This window comes from Macaca thibetana, chromosome 8, assembly GCF_024542745.1.
Source record: "Macaca thibetana thibetana isolate TM-01 chromosome 8, ASM2454274v1, whole genome shotgun sequence".
Taxonomy (NCBI): domain Eukaryota; kingdom Metazoa; phylum Chordata; class Mammalia; order Primates; family Cercopithecidae; genus Macaca; species Macaca thibetana.
Genome location: NC_065585.1, coordinates 20,834,051 through 20,856,066, shown reverse-complemented (window position 1 = coordinate 20,856,066; position 22,016 = coordinate 20,834,051). Strand labels below are relative to the sequence as shown.

The 22,016-nt window shown below is 46.5% G+C and overlaps 1 protein-coding gene and 1 non-coding gene across 12 annotated transcripts in view; both read left to right on the top strand.

Annotated features, from left to right (window-relative positions):
* The window catches only part of NDUFB9 (NADH:ubiquinone oxidoreductase subunit B9), a 576,062-nt gene that overhangs the window by 280,745 nt on the left and 273,301 nt on the right, over positions 1-22,016 (top strand). The window contains exon 1 of one of the 11 annotated variants that reach the window (XM_050801743.1): positions 2,488-2,491. The exons of 9 other annotated variants lie outside the window; for them this stretch is intronic. The gene's annotated coding sequence lies outside the window, so the exon portion shown is untranslated. Of the gene's footprint in view, positions 1-2,487; positions 2,492-8,968; positions 8,973-22,016 lie in introns of those variants that run through there. One more of the 11 variants, XM_050801763.1, reaches the window with a different exon arrangement.
* LOC126961867 (U6 spliceosomal RNA) lies at positions 16,791-16,894 on the top strand. The gene has a single exon (XR_007728454.1). It is a non-coding gene; the product is annotated as a U6 spliceosomal RNA (small nuclear RNA).

Sequence of the window (22,016 nt, the reverse complement as noted above, 5' to 3'; positions counted from 1 at the left end):
TGATAAACATCTTAACAGGAAACAGGGTTCAAGAGCAGACAACCGGTCTGACTAGAATTTACCAGGCTGGAATTTCCCAATCCTAGTAAGCCTGAGGGTACTGCAGCAGACCAAGACGTATTTCAGTCCTTATCTCAACTGCATAAGACAGACACTTCCAGAGTGGCCGTCTATAGATCTACCCCCAGGAATGCATTCCTTCCCCAGGGTTATCAATTATTAATATTCCTTGCTGGGAAAATAACTCAATGATATTTCTCCTACTCACACGTCCATCTATAGGCTTTCTGCAAGAAGAAAAATATGGCTCTATTGTGCCTGATCCCGCAGAATAATCACGTTATTCTGTTCTTTCTCAGGGTGCACTGATTTCATATTGTTCAAACATACATATTTTACAGTCAGTTTGTACAATAGTGGTCCTGAGGTGATGTACATTCTCAGCTTACGAGATAACAGGATTAAGAGATTAAAGACAGGCACAAGAAATTATAAGAGTATTATTAGGGAAGTGATAAATGTTCTTGAAATGTTTACAATTTATGTTCAGAGATTGCAGTAAAGACAGGCAAAAGAAATTATAAAGGTATTAATTTGGGGAACTGATAAATATCCATGAAATCTTTACAATTTATGTTCTTCTGCCTTGGCTCCAGCTAGTCCCTCCATTCAGGGTCCCTGACTTCCCACAACATGGTTCTGTCTCACTGGTGTTCCAGGTGCCATTGGAGTATTAAAAAAAAAAAAACTCCTGCAGCTAGCTCAGTGTCTGCCCAAACGGCCACCCAGTTTTGTGCTTGAAACCCAGGGCCCTGGTGGTGTAGGCGTCCAAGGTAATCTCCTGGTCTGTGGGTTGCAAAGACCATGGGAAAAGCATAGTATTTGGGCCAGATAGCACGGTCCCTCACAGCACAGTCCCTCATGGATTCCCTTGGCTAGGAGAGGGAGTTCCTCAACCCCTTGCACTTCCTGGGTGAGGCGATACCCCACTCTGCTTCTGCTTGCCCTCCATGGGCTGCACACCCTGTCTAACCAGTCCCAATGAGATGAACCTGCTACCTCAGTTGGAAATGCAGAAATCACCCACCTTCTGTGCTGGTCTTGCTGGGAGCTGCAGACTGGAGCTCTTCCTATTTAGCCGTCTTGCCTGGTCCATCCAATGCTCAATAAATCTTAAAGTGAACTTGGAACTGAGCTGTTCTTCCTACCTAAACTCGCTAGTTGTTTAAAAGTCAAATTCAATATGACCTCCCACACAATGGTTGACTATGACTTGGGATAAATGGTGTTATGCCCTTGAAGCAGCCAAAATAAACAACTCATCATTAATAAAAGATGCACATAGCCAGGTGCAGTGGCACATGCTTGTAATCCCAGCATTTTGGGAGGCCAAGGATCACTTGAGGCCAGGAGTTCAAGGCCAACCTGGGCAACATAGTGAGCAACATTAGCTGGGTGCAGTGGCACCACCTGTAGTTTCAGCTACTTGGGAAACTGAGGTAGGAGGATCTCTTGAGCCTGGGGGGTTTGAGGCTACAGTGAGCTATGATTCTGCCACTGCACTCCAGCCAGGGTGACAGAGCAAGATTCTGTTTCAAAAAAAAAGGAAGATAAAAAGATGCTCACAAGAGAGGTGAAAAAAAGATCTCAGATCTTTTGGGATAATTCCAAAGTAGAATCTTAGATTCTTTTTCCATCCACTGTCCTTTCCAAAATATTTCAAGGTAACCTTTCAGGAAATTTCACTGTCTAATAATAACAAAAATTACAATACAGTTGTTACCATCTATGAAATCCTTACCAGGCACCTGTGCAAAGTGCTTTCCATGGATTATTTGAATTCTTGTTGCAGCTTCACAATAGGATCAAAAAGAAGGCAAGTTCTATGTGCTTTGATGCCTAGCAACGCAGCTGCCCAGGGTCCCTCAGCTAGCAAGCCACATATCGAACCCAGAAGGTCAGACTCCAAAGCCAGGACTCTCTGCCACTGCACCTACGTTCTTCCCAGCCTAGTACGTGGGCTTCCTAAAACCTACTCCAAAGATTTCACTTCACATCTAAGTTTTTTCCTTCCATGTGCCTTTTTCTTCAGCCAGGAGGGGCTACTTACTCTTTAACATACACTCTCTACACTTTCCAAACTCTGCCCTGGCTTAGGAAACACCTGCTTCCTGGAGTGCTTTTCCCACCTTCTTTGCATATCCAATCCCGCCAACCTTCTAGGTCAAACACCATCTCTTCCAGAAAACCTTCCTTATCACCCTGTGCTCATCACCACTGCACCCCAAGCCCCAACAGGTGCCTCCTCTCCCTTCTCTAAACTGTCAGAGTGTTTCCTCGGCACTGCTCCCGCAGCACTTCACACCTTGTCCCTGGTTCTCAGTGATGTGTAGAGGTCCCATCTCCACTTGATGCTGCTCACCTTGGAGGCAGAATCCAGGTAGGATCCAGACTCATCTCCCCACAGCACCCAGGACAGGAGATGGTGGGGTGGAAGCCCCTCCCGTGGCATGACCCAGGAGGATTTGTCTGACTAGCAAAGTCAGGCAGATTCCCTGCCCCCTCCCAGATTTTCTCACACCCGCCAACTTAATTGATTTAATGGGCCTTTGTAGGACTCACCAACCAAGCATAAAATGGACCCACCTGTAGCCAGGAGCCACCCAATCAATCAAAGGGGGACAGAAAACCGAAAATGCTGCATATGAGCAAAATAAAGAATGGCCAATTAGTCACCGTCTGTGCCTTGCTGTCAGCAGACAAAACCCACAACAATCCCCATTTCACTTCCTGCCTAGTCAGATTGCACAATGAAGTCTCAACCGAAAGGCGGGAACAAGGAGCTGAGAGTGTTTTAAAATAGGATGTGCCTCTGAATTTGCTTTGAGGAAATTTCATCAACTCAGCTGACATTTGTTAAGTACCCACTGAATACCTGATGCTCTGCTGCGCACTGGAGATACAACAGTGATAAAGGCTTTTCTACCAAAGAGCTGAGCATGTGAGTAACCTCATAAAGAAATGGGTACCCGGGCATGGTGGTATGGACCTGTAATCCCAGCTACTTGGGAAGCTGAGGTAGGAGAATCACTTGAACCCGGGAGGCAGAGGTTGCAGTGAGTTGAGATAGCACCACTGCACTCCAGGCTGGCGAAAGAGCGAGACTCCATCTCAAAATGAAAGAGAACAGAAGAGGAAGAGGAAGAGGAAGAGGAAGAGGAAGAGGAAAAGGGAAGGGAAGGGAAGGGAAGGGAAGGGAAGGGAGGGAAGGGAAGGGAAGGGAGGGGAGGGGAAGGGAAGGGGAGGGGAGGGGAGGGAGGGAGGGGAGGGGAGGGGAGGGGAGAAGAGGAGGGGGAAGGGGAGGGGAAGGTGAGAGGATGGGGAGGGGGAGAGGACGAGGAGAGGGAGGGGAGGGCAGGGCAGGGAAGGGAAGGGGAGCAGAGCAGAAAGGGGAAGCAGGCCAGGTGAGGTGGCTCACACATGTAATCCCAGCACTTTGGGGGACTGAGGCAGGTGAATCACTTGAAACCAGAGTTTGAGAACAGCCTGGCCAACGTGGCGAAACCACGTCTCTACTAAAAATACAAAAATTAGCCACGCACCTTTAATCCCAGCCACTTGGGAGGCTGAGACAGAAGAATCACTTGAATCCAGGAGGCAGAGGTTGCAGTAAGCGGAGACCGCACCACTGCACTCCAGCCTGGGTGACAGAGCAAGACTCCATTTCAAAAAAAAAAAAAAAAAATTAGCCATGGTGGCATGTGCCTGTAGTCCCAGCCACTTGGGAAGCGGAGGCACGAGAATCACTTGAACCCAGGGGCACAGGTTGCAGTGAGCTAAGATTGCACCACTGCACTCCAGCCTGGGCAATAGAGTGAGACTGTCTCAAAAAAAAAAAAGAAAAAGAAAAAGAAAAAAGAAAAAAATGGGAAGCAGAAAAGATAGGCAGCTTCGCCTTGGTCATGTGGCCTGGGGAAATGCCAGCTCTACTCTTGGCCTCAGACTTGGTGTTTTCACCTGAGAGATGGGATGATAACCAGGTTAGCGTGAGGAGGAACTGAGAAAACATTTGCATAAAGACCTGGTTCCTGGTAAGTGTGTCCTCATGGTCTGCTCCCTCCCACCCATGCCTCAGGGCCCATAAGGATAATTTCTCCCTAACACAAATGCAAATGGGAAATGAGGACTACGCATACCATTCAGAGAAGCAAGTCCATGATAGAGACCTCATATAACTGCCTCCCAAAAGCAAAACTGAACTAAATCAATTTTCTTTTCTTCATATTTTCCTTGTGAAATGATTCATTTCAGCATATTTCTCTACCTATGAGCCTCAGATGGTGGCTCCACAAACGAAAATATCCTCAAAATTATCTAAGATCTGAGTCTTAGTTTCCCCGTCTGTGAGGTAGGAAGGATAATATTCAGCTCACAGTTTCCTCCTGAGAAATAGAAAACTCACGTAATTACCTACTAAATATTTACTGGATACCTATGGAGGTATCCAGCTAGAACAGTCAGCACTGTTCCAGCTTCTGGGATTACAGCAGTGAACAAAACAGACTTAAAAATCTTCATCCTTTTGGTGAGTGCAGAAAGGTAACAAATATCTACATAAAATATATAGTACGTCAAATGGCTAAATGCATACAAAGCATTTAGTACAAGACCTGACTTGTACATATCATGCAGCATTTACACTAATGCAGATAACGATCAGCACCAAGAGAAATAAGCTGCTTCAAGGTCAGGCTCAAAGGCACATTGTAGGTAAGAGGAAGCAGAGAGTCTCGGTTCCCACAATCACTTAACACCAAGTAATCCACTCAAAGAAAAGGAGACCGAGCCTGGGGATGGCAGTGCTATGGCAAAGTCAACAGTGTTTTTGCCTTATATTTGAGAACAACAGTGGAAATGATTTTCCCACTCATTCAGCCCCATCTCTAATTCACTTTCTTATTTAACTCAATGGCTCAAACATCCCTAAAGACTTCCTTGTATGAAAAATGACATTGTGTTGGCAAAATGTGTATATTCTGTGGCCCTTTGCTTCCTGATACAGAAATAAATGAATCAATGCTTCCTAATACAGAAATAAATGAATCAACTTGGGTGTTGGGCCTTGTAGCTGGGACAGGGCTCAATGTCATAAACATTCAGAAGGGCCAGACCAAAACCAGAACATCTACCCCTGGAATAAGTTCACTGTATTGTATCTGAAAAAGCAAAAATCTGCCCAGAGCTAGCATACACATTGTCCAGTGAAAAAGCCTCACCCCTCACACATGAGAAAACTGAGCCTGAGAGAGGTTAAACAGAGTCAGCACTTAACTCAGGCAGTCTAATTTCAGAGATCATGCTCTTATCACTCAATCCCCTCTAGGACTTCCCTTCATTAACAAGTTGTTGGGGCAGTGGTGTGGGTGATACAATAGGGGCAGACAGCCCAAAAGCCTCTCTGTGAACACTCTTTCTCTCCCTTCGTCGGGGAGATCACGCCACCTAACCATTCAGCTACCCACTCACTTATTCATCCATCTCTCCCTTCATCCACCATCTACTCATCTTCAAATTCAACAATCCATTTATTCGCTTGCCCACCCACTCACCCACCCACACAATTGTCTATTCATCTTCCAAACCATCAATTTATCAATCAATCCATCTACTCACCCATCCATCCATCCTATTCACCTACCCATTCATTCATCTTCCAATCCATCAATCTATCTAGCCACTCATTCATCCATCTCCACACTAACCCATTCATACATACATACATACATACATACATACATACACACACACACACATATCATTCAGCTATGGTTATGATGTCTAATGGCATCATTGGAATGGATTATCTTTATGGTTCCTCACAGTCTAAGATGATGTGATGCCATAAAAATTGATAGACAGGTGGATGATCATATGTAAAAAGAAGCTACAATCTCATCAAGCCCTCAAACACCTTATATGCAGTGGGGAAGATCAAAAGATAAATACATCAGTAGCTAGAACAGGAGGGATAAAATTAAAAGAGCCTAAGAGAGGTATAAACAGCAGCATAAGGGTGGAGCTGGTTGAGGCTACAATGGCCTGGTCCACATAAAGAAAGGTAGCCCAACTGTTTTTGAAGAATGTTTCAACCAGTGTTGTGAGTTTGAAGGTCACCAAAATCCAGAATCTACTTCAACCAATAGGCTACACTATGTTTGAAAATCCTGGCCTGGCGCGGTGACTCACACCTGTAATCCCAGCACTTTGGGAGGCTGAGGCAGGTGGATCACCTAAGGTCAGGAGTTCAAGACTAGCCTGACCAACATGGTGAAACACCATCTCTACTAAGAATATAAAAATTAGCTGAGTTGGTGGTGGGTGCCTGTAATCCCAGCTACTTGGGAGGCTGAGGCAGGAGAATCACTTGAACCCAGGAAGCGGAGGTTGCAGTGAGCTGAGATCGCACCATTGCACTCCAGGCTGGCGACAGAGCAAGACTCTGTCTCAGAAAAAAAAAAAAAGAGAGAGAGAGAAGAAAGAAAAGAAAATCCTACCCTCTTTTGCATGAGGTATCTGCTTCCAGGTACCTCAGAGGTACCTATTAAAGGCAAGAGTTTCCTGGGAAACGCATCAGTACCTATCTATAAGATAAGCAATCAGACCATCTGTAATTACAGAATCTTATTTTCTGAACCCCAAATCAAGGCATGTGTCAAGCACTCATGCAGACAAAAGGTCTATCTGGAATCTGAGCTGCCTTGAAAATTCTGCCTCACATAAGCTGTGGCTGTAGAAAGGTTGAGCCTGAGAGGTCAGAAATTCTCCCTGAAATTCTCCCTGGGAACCCTGGGAAATCTGGTTTTCACCTCCATCTCAAAACACTGCTAGACAAGTTCAGGCCAGCAAGAGCATCCAGCAGAGGCCAAAGGGCACCCAAAGAGCAGTAAGAAGACACCAAAAGTCAGATGCGAGCGGGAAGAGGGAAAAGAAAACTGGTAGCATGGCAGGCAATCCTTAAAAAGCAGATGAGAAGTCCCCTCCAGCCCCACCGACAATGAACTTGATTGACTCCCTTCACAAGTATTTTCTGAGCTGGGTTTGTACAGAGAGAATCTGTCAGATCAGCCTGCACCAGCGCCGGGTTCAGGGACGCTGCACTGCTTTCCCTTCCTGCTCTGCATTCTCTGTCCTCAAAGGGGCAGAGTGCCCCTGCCTACAGGAAGCACACACCACACTACGGGGACTTAGTTCCTGCCAAGGTGGACACGTCCATCAGAAAGCATTTGCTGAGATGCAAAGGGGCCCCACAAGTGGTAGAAAAGGGCACCGTGGGTTGGGAAACCCACTATCCCAGGGTCAGGATTGTACCCAAGGCTGGCTCTGGTCATCTGCATAGGAGATGATCTATCAGTGGAAAACAGTAACAATAATGCCTAATACTTATGGTGTTACATCCGTCATATCATTCAATCTTAGGAACTACCCGATGAAGTCCGTACTATTCTAATACCCATTTTATGGCTAGGAAATTTAAACACAAAAAGGCAAATTAACTTAAGATCACATAGACCCAGAACTGGAACCCAGGCAATCTGTCTGCAGAGCCTGAGGGTTTACCACTAGGCATAATAATGGGTACATGGGAGCACTTGCAATGCACTGGTCCAAAGGCTTTGCATCCATTCACTCGTTTAATCCTCACAAGGACCTTCTGAGGTGCGTCCCTAGTATTATCTCCATTTCACCGGTGAGGAAAGCAAGCTACAGAGTAACTCCCTGGCCGGGTGCGGTGGCTCACACCTGTAATCTCAGCACTTTGGGAGGCCAAGGTGGGCAGATCACCTGAGGTCAGGAGTTCAAGACCTGCCTGGCCAACATGGTGAAACCCCATCTCTTCTAAAAATACAAAAATTAGCTGGGCATGGTGGTGTGCACCTGTAATCCCAGCTACTTGGGAGGCTGAGGCAGGAGAATCGCTTGAACCTGGGAAGCAGAGTTTGCAGTGAGCAGAGATTACTGCACTCCAGCCTGGGCACCACAGACTCTGTCTCAAAAAAAAAAAAGAGTAACTCCCTAAGGTCGTGCAGCTTGAGAGGGGCAGAGCCAGGGTTTAATCCTCATATGCTGACTCCGTAGTCCATATTCTGAACCTCTAGGTAAGGGTGCCTCTCGATTGCCACCATGTAGTAATAGTAACAACACATCTACCACTTACCCAGGCCATCAGAAAGTCCCAGACTCTGACTGGTACCTGCATCGTCTCATTTGATCATCACAATAACTTTATATGATAGGCAATTGGGTACAGTAGCTATCCAAGATCTCACACAGCTCCATGTACCCTTTTAAACTGCAGTTCTGGAGGACATATTAATGAGGAGATCATATCGTTCCCCCAGACACAACTTCCTATGCAGTCCTACCCTTTCCCTCGATTAAATAACCCATTTCCAGATTTCCCAAGCAAGTAGCAAGGGACCCATTTCTTGTTGTATCCATCATCTCTTTCCCTGGTTCTTGGGGACACTGGTTCACCAGGACCTAGAGGTCAAAGCAAGGTGAAATGCCCAGGCTGATCCGCATCTGTGGGCCGATTCCATGAGGTTCAGACTTCAGGTGGGGCCTGCAGTGGCTCCATGCTCTGCACCCAGTTCTGCTCTGTCTGCTCTCACATGCAAGGCAAGCTTGAGGGGTTTCCAGGGATGCAGGACTTTTAGAAACAGGAAGTCCCAGGCAAACCAGAATGATTTGGTCACCCTAACCCTACCTCTTGGCAAAAATAACTTTCCCTTTTCCACAGCCCCTTCAGCCTTGAAAATCTTTCTCTTCTCCTCTCCTCCCCTCCCTTTGCCTCCCTTCCCCATCTTTTCTCTTTTCCTTTTCTTCTCTAGCTCCCTCCCTTCCCTTTATCACCTCTTCATTCCTTAAGCTGGTCGCTACTGTAACCAAGCACCAAACGAGTCACTGGGGGGTTATAGTAGATAATAAAAACAAATAAAGTCTCTTCCATTATTGGTTCATTTATTTAACAAACGGTATGTGCCCACTCTGTGCCAGTCAGTATTCAAGATCTGGAAACTTGAGAGCTTTATAGTCCTCGTGGGGAAAATAAGCATTCACCACACACACACACACACACACACACACACACACCCCCTACACACACAGACACACACACACCTACACACACAGACACACACCACACACACACCCCACACACACATACACACACCCACATACAGACACACCCACACACCCACATAAACACACACACCTACACACACAGACACACACACATACACCCCCCTACACACAGACACACACCACACACACACCCTCCCACAGACACACACACCCACATATACACACACCCCCACATACACCCACACACACACACCCCCACATACACATACACGCACCCACATATACACACACACCTACACACACAGACACACACACATATACACCCCCCCTACACACACACACCACACACACACACACAGACACACACACCCACATATACACACACCTACACACACAGACACACATACATATACACCCCCCTACACACAGACACACACCACACACACCCACACACAGACACACACACCCACATATACACACACACCTACACACACAGACACACACACATATACACCCCCTACACACAGACACACACCACACACACACAGACACACACACCCACATATACACACACACCTACACACACACACACACATATACCCCCCTACACACAGACACACACAACACACACACACACAGACACACACACCCACATATACACACACACCTACACACACAGACACACACACATATACCCCCTACACACACACACCACACACACACACAGACACACACACCCACATATACACACACACCCACATACACACACACACCCCCACATACACATACACGCACCCACACACACCCCTACATACACCCACACAGACACACACACCCACCCACATACCCATACACAAACACACACCCACCCACATACACATACAGACACACACTGTCCCCACACACTCACACACCCACACACAGACACACACACCCACCCACATACACATACACACAGACACACACCCACACACAGACACACACCCACACAGACACACACCCACATACACATACACCCACAGACACACACACCCACACACAGACACACACACCCACATACACAGACACACACCCACACACACCCACCCACATACACATACAGACACCCACACACAGACACACACAGACACATACCCACACACAGACACACACACACACACAGACACACACCCACACAGACACCCACACACACACACACACATATACCCCCACACACACACACCCACACACAGACACACCCCCCACATACACATATACACAGACACACACCCACACACACCCACACACAGACACACACACACCCACCCACATACACATACCCACACACAGACACAGACACACACACATCCACCCACATACACACCCACACACAGACACAGACACACACACACACAGAAACACACACCCACACACACACACACACACCCACACACCCCCACATACACATACACACAGACACACACCCCCACACACACCTCCACATACACACACACACCCCCACACACACCCACACACACACCCACACACAGACACACACCCACCCACATACAGATACATAGACACCCACAGACACACACACACCCACCCACATACACATAGACACAGACACATACCCACACATCCACCCGCATACACAAACACAGACACACACCCACACACACACCCACATACACATAGACACACACCCACACACAGACACACACACCCACATACACATACACACACACCCACACACACCCCCACACACACACACACCCACACACAGACACACACACACCCACATACACCCACATACACATACACCCACACACCCACACCCCCCACACACACACACATACATACACACAAACACACACACAGACATACACCCACACACACCCACACAGACACACACACCCACACACACACCCACACATACAGACACCCACACACCCACAGACACACCTACACACACACATAAAGACACATACACACACCCACACACACATACCCACACATACACCCACACACACCCACACATACCCACACCCACACCCACACACCTACACATACCCACACACGCCACACACACATACACACACAAATACACACACACACACACACACACACATACACACACATCCCACTGCAAAATTACAACATGTCAACTGCCAGGGAAGAGAAGCAAAGGCTTCTATGAGAACCTGTCATAAGTGTTTGATCTCATTGGCGGGGCCAGCCAGCTGAAAGCCTCTTTGAGAAGTTGATGCTTGGCTTGAGATCTGGAAGGTGAGTAAGGGGTCCCCTGGCCAAAGGAAGGAAGGAGCATTCTGGACAGAGGGGCTCTGCAAAGGCCCAGTGGTGGAAGGAAGAAGGAACACTCAAAGTAACTGGTGGGATGAAAGTCAAAAGAGGGATAAGGCTGAAGAGCTAGACAGGGCCCAGCCATGCAGGGTCTTGGAGGGACAGTGAAGTTTGCTTTTATCTAGGAGCAATGGCAAACCGCTGAAGAGATTAAGCAAGAGGGTAATGGGTCTAAACGTTTTGAAAAGTGTGTCCTGTCTCATGGGTGAGGCTCTGATGGGCAGGGGCTGGAGTGGAGATGGAAGACGGGCAGAGTGTACATGAGAAGACCCCTCTGGGAGACTATCGTTGCCAGTCAGGTCAGACACAGAGAAGGATTGGATAATGCTGGCGGAGGTGCAGACGTCACTTCCCCTGCTTTCCATTGCTTGGTGGACAATACACTTGATGATGGATCAAGTTCTTGGGTGACCTTGGAAAAGTCATTTAACCACTTTCAGTCTCATTTTCCTCGTTGTAAATGGAATTACTTATACTACATTTCTACCAGCATGACTTGGTGTACCAGCTATGACAGCAGCGGCTGTATGGGAAGGTATAGCAGACTCCGAAGCTCCCTGCACATGCTCGAGCCTCCCCCAGCTTGGGCCCACAGTATAAATCTCCCGAAACAACAGATCTCTCGGACTGGCCTCTGCCTCCAGTCTCACCCAAATCAATTCCTCTTGATAATAATGCCACTTGGTAATAATCATTTATAATTAAATACAGATCTAAACAAATAATTCCCCTATCGCCTATGTGTCTGTATTTATCTGACCTTCAAGGTCTCCATAATCTGATTCAAGTTTAACTCCTTGCCAATATTTTCGTCACTCACCCCCTTCCTTCTGCTTATGCCTCACTGGGACCTGAACACGTCACGTGTTTCCAGGCCTCCCTGTTTTTGCTCGCTTGCCCCCTCTGCCTGGAATCACCTCCTCCATTCTCTCTAATAGAACAGAAATCATTGCCATTCTCTAAGGCCCGTCTTCTGAGTCAGCTTCCTCATTCTTGCAAGCCAAATGCTTCCGTTCATTCCTCTAGAGGTCCCGTAACATTTTTTACTTCTGCTTTGGCCTTTAATCAATTTTCCATGTGTTCTTTTTCTGATGTATATGAATTTCCCCCAGCTTTATTGCAAACAGGAAAAGAGCAGGACCCCGTCTAGACACTGGTAGTCATATATATTCTCAGTGAGTGTTTATATAATAATTGAGGTTGTGCATTATGGGACTATATTAGATTATCCCTACCAAGTAGATAATGTAGAAACCTGTATTTTTTTTTTTTTTTGAAGTTCTTCAAAGTCCGTATGTCTATCTTATGGATATAAGACCAAATGGATCAGAAATACCTGGGTAAAATTTGAATTTCTCATTCTCCTCTTAAAATCAAACAATTTAACTAAACTAAGTCAAACTAAAAGGATCTCAGAAATTATGCAGCTTAAGTATCCCCATTTTATGAATAAGATTATATAGTTTCAACTTAAGTCAACCCTTCAGTTAGGACTGTTACAAGCTACAAATATAGTGACCGTCCTGGGCCCCTCTCTTCTACGCTTACCCTGATAAGGCTCAGTCACTAGGGCCCAAGGGACATTTAAGGCATGGCAGGCTGCCAAGGTTCTCATTCAACCCAGCAGATGGGTGGCAACACCTCACTTCTCCCATTTGCTCCTCCAGGAAGAAGACTGGGCAAGCACTCTTTCAACTTTTAGAGACTTGGATTTTTTTTCTTCTTTGCCCAAATTAGTCGTTTTAAGAACAGAGGAAAGAAAGCAACTTGTCACTTCTGTCACACACACAGGCCCAGCTAAGATGTGCAGAAGGGTGCTCTCCTAATACCCGAGTCCCCTTGCTGTTCTCCTGGGTCTTATCTTCATCCTACTCAGCTTCTTGTGGCCCCAATATTATATCCCAGAGTCATCCTCCTTTCCCTTAAAACTCTGGCCCAAGTTGGGCGAACAAGCCCTTCCCTTCTTTCCTGAAAGCAGAGCTGAGACAGCCAGACATCGCAGCATAGGGCAGTTATGAAGAGTAACCAGAGAATTGGAACCAAAAAGGCAAACAGCATCGCAACGGCCACATTTCCAAGGAGGAGCTTCTGATACAGAGAGAAATACAGACTCACCTCAGAGGCCGGGGCCACCTCCCAGGGACCTGGGTTCCCAGTAGCTTGTCTCCAGTTCTGTCATCCGTGCTCAGCTTCCGTTAGTGCTGTGCCTGCACCTGTGAAGTGAGATCACACACTCCTGCCAAGCTCATGGGATCCCTGTGAAAACCAAGGAAAACATACCCATGAGACACAACTGAGACACCTTTAAATCTGATCAAATATAAGACGTTTCTTTCCTTTTGTTGGTTTGGGGGTTTGTTTTCCTCCTTGATCTATCACCCTTGGACACAATTCATCATATGGCTCAGAGGAAATACCTATCAGAACCCCAGCAGACACCTGCCAGAAAAGAGAGAACTTAATAATGGTTTAAAAAAGAGGATGGCGGGCTGGGCACGGTGGCTTGCGCCTATAATCCCAGCATTTTGGGAGCCCGAGGCGGGCAGATCACCTGAGGTCTGCAGTCTGAGACCAGCCTGGCCAACATGGTGAAACCCTGTCTCTACTAAAAATACAAAAACTAGCCAGGCGTGGTGACAGACACCTGTAATCCCAGCTACTTGGGAGGCTGAGGCAGGAGAATCACTTGAACTCAGGAGGCAGAGGTTGCAGTGAGCTGAGATCATGCCGTTGCACTCCAGCCTGGGCAAAAAGAGCAAAACTTCTCTCCAAAATAAATAAGTAAATAAAATTAAATTAAATTAAAAAGAGGCTGGTACAGAACCAGGGCTCCCTCCGACTGCACTTGCCACCCTCCGATGAAGGCAAACAACTTACTGCACTCCAAATCTCAATTTAGAAAAGGCCTACATTGGCCAGGCACAGTGGCTCACACCTGTAATCCTAGTACTTTGGGAGGCCAAGGCAGGAGGATCACTTTAGGTCAGAAGTTCGAGACCAGGCTGGCCAAAATGGTGAAACCCCATCTCTACTAAAAATATTTTAAAAAGCTGGGCACAGTGGTGCATGCCTGTAGTCCCAGCTCCTCTGCAGGCTGAGGCAGGAGGATCGCTTGAACCCGGAGGTTGCAGTGAGCCAAGACACACCACTGCACTCTAGCCTGGGCAACAGAGAGAGACTCTGTCTCAAAAAAAAAAAAAAAAAAAAAAGGGTAAAGAAAAGGCCCATATCCACTTGTCAGGCTTACCTGCTAGCAACAGGTGGCAGCTTCCAGCCTCCTTCTCCCTAACTTGAGGGACTGAAGTGAGTGGTAGGGTGGTGGCCTGGCTGAGGAGGTCTTTTAGTGACCCCCAGAAGGTCTGTTCCTCAGTGGGCTCACCTGAAGGGCCTTATCCCCTCTACTGGTCTATGCCTGCTGTAGCCACCCCACCTGGGTGACTTTGTCAACTCTAGATGCAAATGTATGGGTATCTGCAATGGGATTCCTCTGCTCTTAACCCTCCTAGCACGTGGACCTAGAAGGGCCCAGAATACAGTAGGAGCTCAATAAACATTCGTTGGCTCTTTGCATAAATGAATGTGAGTTTCAAACATCAGAGGCCAAGATTTTACTTGGTTTGTATCTGTTCCGTATTTAACAGGTATTCAGGAAAAAGTTCATCAGGCAATGTCTTCATTAAATCATGATAGTTTACCATTTAAAGTATCTACTGTGTGCCATGTGCTTCACAGACGTTCTGGAAATAACCATGAAACAATCACGAGATGTTCTTGTCCCCATATCACAGCTGATGAAACTGAAGCACAGGAGGTTCGGTAATGATGCCAGGTTACTTGATTATTTAATGGGGCTGGAACTTTACCTCCAGATTAACTCCAAAGACCAGCACCATCAATGTAACCAGCTGTCATTCTACTTACCTGTCCTTCCCCACCCACCAACACCATTCCAAAAAAGGATTTAGGACAACTCACTGAACGACGAGTCCTCAGGATCTCTCTCTAGAAAAATCTAGAGAAATGTTCTTTTTAGAAACATTTCCAATTTTTTTGTTCAACTTTTATATTAGTCTCAGGGGGTACATGTGCATGTTTGTTACTTGGGTAAGTTGTGTGTTGCTGAGGTTTGGTGTACAAATGATCCCATCACCCAGGTATAGGATCCAATAGGCAGTTTTTCAACCCTTGCCCCCTCCCAGCCTTCCCGCTCTAGTAGTTCCTCATGTCTGTTACTCCCATCTTTATATCCATCTGTACTCAACATTTAGCTCCCACTTACAAGTGAGAACGTGTGGTATTTGGTTTTAAGTTCCTGCATTAATTCTCTTAGGATAATTTGAATATCAGAAATTATCAGACTTTATCCAGAGCCACATTGGGGAAATAAAGTCATCAAAGAATGAAGTAAATCCAGTTTGATGAAACAGCAGAGCAATGATTAAAATCACCTTGGGATGTCTATTATTAACGCAGTTCTAAGGCAATTCTGGAAGAAAAATCGCATTGAGTGTTGAATGATCACATCCTTAAAACAGGTCCCTCTCATAGATTCTCAAACAGATGTATTTGAGGAGCAAAATACTCTCTTGTTTTTATAAACTCTGGGGTGTTTATTTAAAAAATAAAATCATGCTACTTATTTATTACCAAATCAAGGTACTTTTTACCTTCTAATACATAAGAAGCTTTTGTAGAAAACAGGTTGATGTATTTAGAATGTATTATTTCTATCTTTGGGGAAAAAGGGGCTGTTAATATCCAGGAAGACAGACTTGAATGAGACGCTGGTCAAACGCGTTCCTCAAAGTCAAACTATCTTCTGAAAGGCGCAAAGTTTCCCTCTCCTTTCAGGCTTGTAGAAATGCCAGCTTCCACATTGGTGGAAAGCTTGGGGGACTGGATGAGGTTTATTGTTGTGTTTGTTTGTTTCTTTGTTTGTTTGTGAAAAGGAGATTACATCAGAAAGGGCCTAAAAATAAAGGCCAAGTCTCCATCAACAGGGCAGCCACCCACCTGCACACGCCCAGGGGCCTGCATGCCTCTGAAGCCTCATTCAGGTCTGTGGCAGAGTATCTTCATTCTGGCTGCTGTTGGAATCATCAGAAGAGCTTTCAAAACTCCCAGAGTCCAATCCTCAACCCAATGCAATGACATCAGGAACTCTGGGGAGGACCCAGATGTGATTTTTTTTTAAAGTCCCTGGGCAATTCCCATGTGTAACCCAGGTTAAGACCACAGCCACTTCAATTGTCCCCTGAAGCCCAGGTTGTACAAGGATGTCGAACCATCAAAACTCAACAGCAGTGCTTGCTTTAGCAGCACATATACTAAAACTGAAATGATACAAAGAAGAGTCACATGGCCCCTGCTCAAGGATGACATGCAAATTCGTGAAGTCCATATTTTTAAATTTCGTGCCGTGCATTAAGAAAAATAATAAAAACAGGCCGGGCACAGTGGCTCACGCCTGTAATTCCAGCACTTTGGGAGGCCGAGGTGGGTGGATTACTTCAGGTCGGGAGTTTGAGACCAGCCTGACCAACATGATGAAACTCCATCTCTACTAAAAAATACAAAATTAGCCCAGTGTGGTGTTGCATGCCTGTAATCCCAACTACTTGGGAGGTTGAAGCAGGAAGGCAGGAGATTCACTTGAACCCAGGAGGAGGAGGTTGCAGTGAGCAACCTCCTGGCACCATTGTACTCCAGCCTGGGCAACAAGGGTGAAACTCCATGAAAGAAAAGAAAAGAGAAGAGAAGAGAAGAGAAGAGAGGAAAGAAGGGAAAGAGAGAGAGAGAGAGAAAGAGAAAGAAGGAAGGAAGGAAGGAAGGAAGGAAGGAAGGAAGGAAGGAAGGAAGGAAGGAAGGAAGGAAGGAAGGAAAGAAGGAAGGAAGGAAATACAAACAACAACTCCACAGCAGCCAGCATCACATAGCCTGAGAGGTGGCATCCTTGGCTCTGCCCCCAAGCATAGGAATCCTGCCTCCATTATAATTCTAGTTATGAGACCATAGGCATCCACAGAGTGCTGAATATTTCTATGCCTCCATTTCCTCATCTGTAAAATGGAGATACAGTCCTCTCTTTGGGAGTCGTTGTAAAAATTAAATAAGGTGATATATAGAAGGCACTTAGCATCTGGCTGGAACATAATGATAGACTGGTAGTCATTATTTCTGGAATCTCAGTATTCCATCCTGAGTTAAGAGGTGAAGAGCGAACAGTGCTTGGTGGCCTGGGAGGAGTTACGTATAATTTCTCTTTTCTCTTGCTTGCCACCAATCACCTTTGCCTCAGAGTTTGGGTGGGGCACAAGACAACTTGTAAACCTCAGCCTAGTTACAGAGCGGCCTTTAAAGATTGTCCCCCAAGGTAAGGGGCAGTGTCTCTGGGTGGTGGAGGAGTAGCTGCCCTTGGGGGATGTGTCTGGGTTCCTAGACATTTTAGGAATGATCAGTTTCCTAGGGGAGGGCATCTGACGATGGATCCAGGGGTTTCCGAGACCTGAGGGGCTATGAGGAAGGGGAGGACCCTTCTGTCTTCTTGACCTTCTGTGTGCAGAGTCACTACGAGTTCAGTTAGGCACCGTGAGCAACAGGAAGAACAGATGCTCTGGCCCAGCTTCCTCTTTTCTGAGAAGCGGAGAGTCTGAATCATAGAAGACGTGCAGTGATTCAGATTTTGAGATAAGAAAGGACACATCAAAACAGTAATCTTCAGTTTTCCCACAAGCAGCTTCTCTTTGAACACATATTTTACCTGCAACTACTAGCTAACAAATCATAGGCCACCGTGAAGCTTGTTTTATTGGCAAAGGATCAATTCAGCATGTCTGACATATGCCAGGCTCTGGGCATGTAATATCTCATCACGGTAGGCTGAGGCTCATGGACTAGAAATAAACTGCCCAAGGTCACTCAGTTGGTAAATGCTAGATTCCAGAGACCAGAGTTTTCCGTGGCTCTCCACCTTGAGCACATATCAGAATCCTCTGCGGTCTTGTTGAAACAGATTGCTGGCCCCACCTCCAGAGTGACTGATTCACCATGTCTGGGGTGCTGCCTGAGAATCGGCATTCTTTTTTTTTTTTTTTTTTTTTTGAGACAGAGTTTCCCTCTGTCACCCAGGCTGGAATGCAGTGGCGCACGACCTCGGCTCACTGCAAGCTCCGCCTTCAGGGTTCACACCATTCTCCTGCCTCAGCCTCCCCAGTAGCTGGGGCTATAGGCGCCCACCACCTCGCCTGGCTAATTTTTTGTATTTTCAGTAGAGACGGGGTTTCACCGTGTTAGCCAGGATGGTCTCAATCTCCTGACCTCGTGATCCACCCGCCTCGGCCTCCCAAAGTGCTGGGATTACAGGCGCGAGCCACCGCACCCAGCCTGAGAATCTGCATTCTTAACAAGTTCCCAGGTGATGCTGATGCTACCGATCTGAGGACCACAGTTTGAGAACACCTGCGTCATAGCAGCAGCATCAATTACTATGACTCAGCCATTAAGAAAAAGGGAGGGGAAGTCCTTAAAAATACCTCTTGAAGAGGTGGTTAAGTTTCCCCACTCACCCTCCCTATCCAACACTCACACACACACTGCTGACACCATCATTTGTTGCACATATGTATTCTTCAGAGATAGCAGAGGCTTCCTGCTTTATTGAGATCCAGTCACACCCTGAATAATGACTGAGATCAGCAGACTGAGATTTCACCAGCCTCCCTTGATTGCCTCCATGAGAGCCTTTTCTTGGGCCAGGTAAGGAAAAGCCCGAGAGAGAGAGAACAAACTGGCCACACAATGCAACCGGTGCACTCTCAGCCTCTTCAGGAGACCTTGGCAACCAGGGAAGCTTGATTGCAATTTGTGGCTATCAACACAGGCTGGGCCTCCGGTGACCTCAGACAGCCTTTTTGGTGATGTTTGTCTGGTTTCCTAGCAACCTGAACATTAAGAAACAGAGGTGTAAACAAACCTGCTGGCTGCCCCCTGGCCAGGTATCGGGAAGAATTTCTGCAGCAGTGGAAGGGTCTCAGCTGGCAGCTCAAATAAGCTCTGCGATCCCACCCACAGGGTGTAAATAAAACCACATTCCTGTATGCCTCCATGACAATTAAAGCCGCGCAAAAGCACAACTGCAAAGGATATGGTGTAACTGTGAACCGCTGGCAGAAACCTTAGCTCAGTATGTAATAATCTGAAATAAAACCTGTATTTTAAAGCTGATGGCTTTGAGAAATATATGTCATGCCATTTTTAGAAGTCACTCTTGTGACGTCATTACCGTTTGCCCAATAGCATGAAACAGACTAAAGCGGCAGCAAATGCTGTCCCAGTGAGATGTCTCGTCCTGAGAGACGATGTTGGAAGGGTGGATGTTTGGAAAGGAAGTGACAGTGTGAGCTTAAGAAGCAGCCAAGCATTCAAGCCCCAGCTCTGCCATTTATCAGATGAGTGACCTAATCCTAATACCCCTTAGGTAGTAGGCGTATTAGGGAATTAAGCATATCATCTAATTCCCACGGCCTGACCAGTAGCAGATAAGATACCCTAAATCTGTCCAGGTATCTCATGGCTACCCACCACATCCAAACCATCATCTCTAGTCTGGATCATTGCAATAACCTGCTAACTAGTTTCCTTGCTTCCATAGTACCCACTCAACAGTCTGTTCTCCACCTAGTAGCCAGAGATCTTTTTTCTTCCATTGTGATAAAATACAAATAGTGAAAAATGTACCATCTTAACCATTTTAAGTGTTCAGTTCAGTAATGGTAAGTATATTCATTTTATTGTGCAACAAATCTCAGAATTTTTTTTTTTTTTTTTTTTTTTAAGACAGAGTCTCACTCTGTCACCCAGGCTGGAGTACAGTGGCATGATCTCAGCTCACTGCAACCTCCACCTCATGGGTTCAAGCAATTCTCTTGCCTCAGCCTCCCCAGTAGCTGGTACTACAGGCGCGCACCACCATGCCCGGCTAATTTTTGTATTTTTAGTACAGTTGGGGTTTCACTATGTTGGCCAGGCTGGTCTCGAGCTCCTTACCTCATGGTCTGCCCGCCTCAGCCTCCCAAATTGCTGGGATTACAAGCGTGAGCCACTATGCCTGGCCAGAACTTTTTCGTCTTATAAAACTGAAACTCTGTACCCATCCAGCAACTCCTCATTTCTCCCTTCCCCCAGCCACTAGCAACTACTATTCTATTTTCTGTTTCTATAAAGTTGAGTACTCTAGGAACCTCATGTAAGTGTATTGATACAGTGTTTGTCCTTATATCACGTAGCATAATGTACTCATCCATGTTGTAGAATGTGTCAGAATTTCCTTCCTTTTTAAGGCTGAATAGCTGCCCATAGTGTGTATATCACATTCTGTTTATTCTTTCTTCCAGTGGTTTCCACCTTTTGGCTATTGTGAGTAATGCCACTGTGAATATGGGCGGACAAATCTCTCTCTGAGACCTCGCTTTCAATGCTTTTGGATATATCCCCAGAGGTGATATTGCTGGATCATAAGTAAATTCTATTTTAAAATTTTTGAGGAACTGCCATACTGTTTTTCTTCCTTTTTTTTTTTTTTTTTTTTTTTTTCCTTTTTTCTTTTCTTTGAGATGGAGTTTCGCTCTTGCGCCCAGGCTGGGAGTACAGTGACGCGATCTTGGCTCGCTGCAACCTCCGCCCCCAGGGTCAAGCAATTCTCCTGTCTCAGCCTCCCGAGTAGCTGGAATTATAGGCACCCACCACCAGGCCTGGCTAATTTTTGTATTTTTAGTAGAGACGAGCTTTGTCCTTGTTGGCCAAGCTGGTCCCGAACTCCTGACTTCAGGTGATCCACCTGCCTTAGCCTCCCAAAGTGCTGGGATTACCGATGTGAGCCACCGTGCCCGCTGTGCCATTTTACATCCCCACCAACAGTGCAGAGTGAACTTTTAAAGAAAGACTTCAGCACTGTTGACATTTTGGGCTCAATACGTGTTTGTTGTTTAGTAGCATCACTGTCCTCTACCCACTGGATTCCAGTGGCAACTTCCCCCTTCCTAATTGTGACTGCCAAAAATGTCTCCAGGCATTGCCAAATGTTCCCTGGGGGCAAAGTCACCCCTGGTTGAGAATCACTAAATTTAATCATAGCTCTCCCCAGCTTAAGCCTCCCATTGCCCCGAGGATAATATACAAACCTTCTCATAGCTGACAAACTGCTCAAAACTTCTTTTTTTTTTTTTTGAGGTGGAGTCTCACTCTGCCACCCAGGCTGGAGTGCAGTGGCATGATCTCGGCTCACTGCAAGCTCCGCCTCCCGGGTTCACACCATTCTCCTGCCTCAGCCTCCCGAGTAGCTGGGACCACAGGCGCCCACCACCACGCCCGGCTAATTTTTTGTATTTTTAGTAGAGACGGGGTTTCACCGCGTTAGCCCAGATGGTCTCAATCTCCTGACCTCATGATCCGCCTGCTGTGGCCTCCCAAAGTGCTGGGATTACAGGCGTGAGCCACCACGCCTGGCCCCTCGAAACTTCTTAGACCTCATC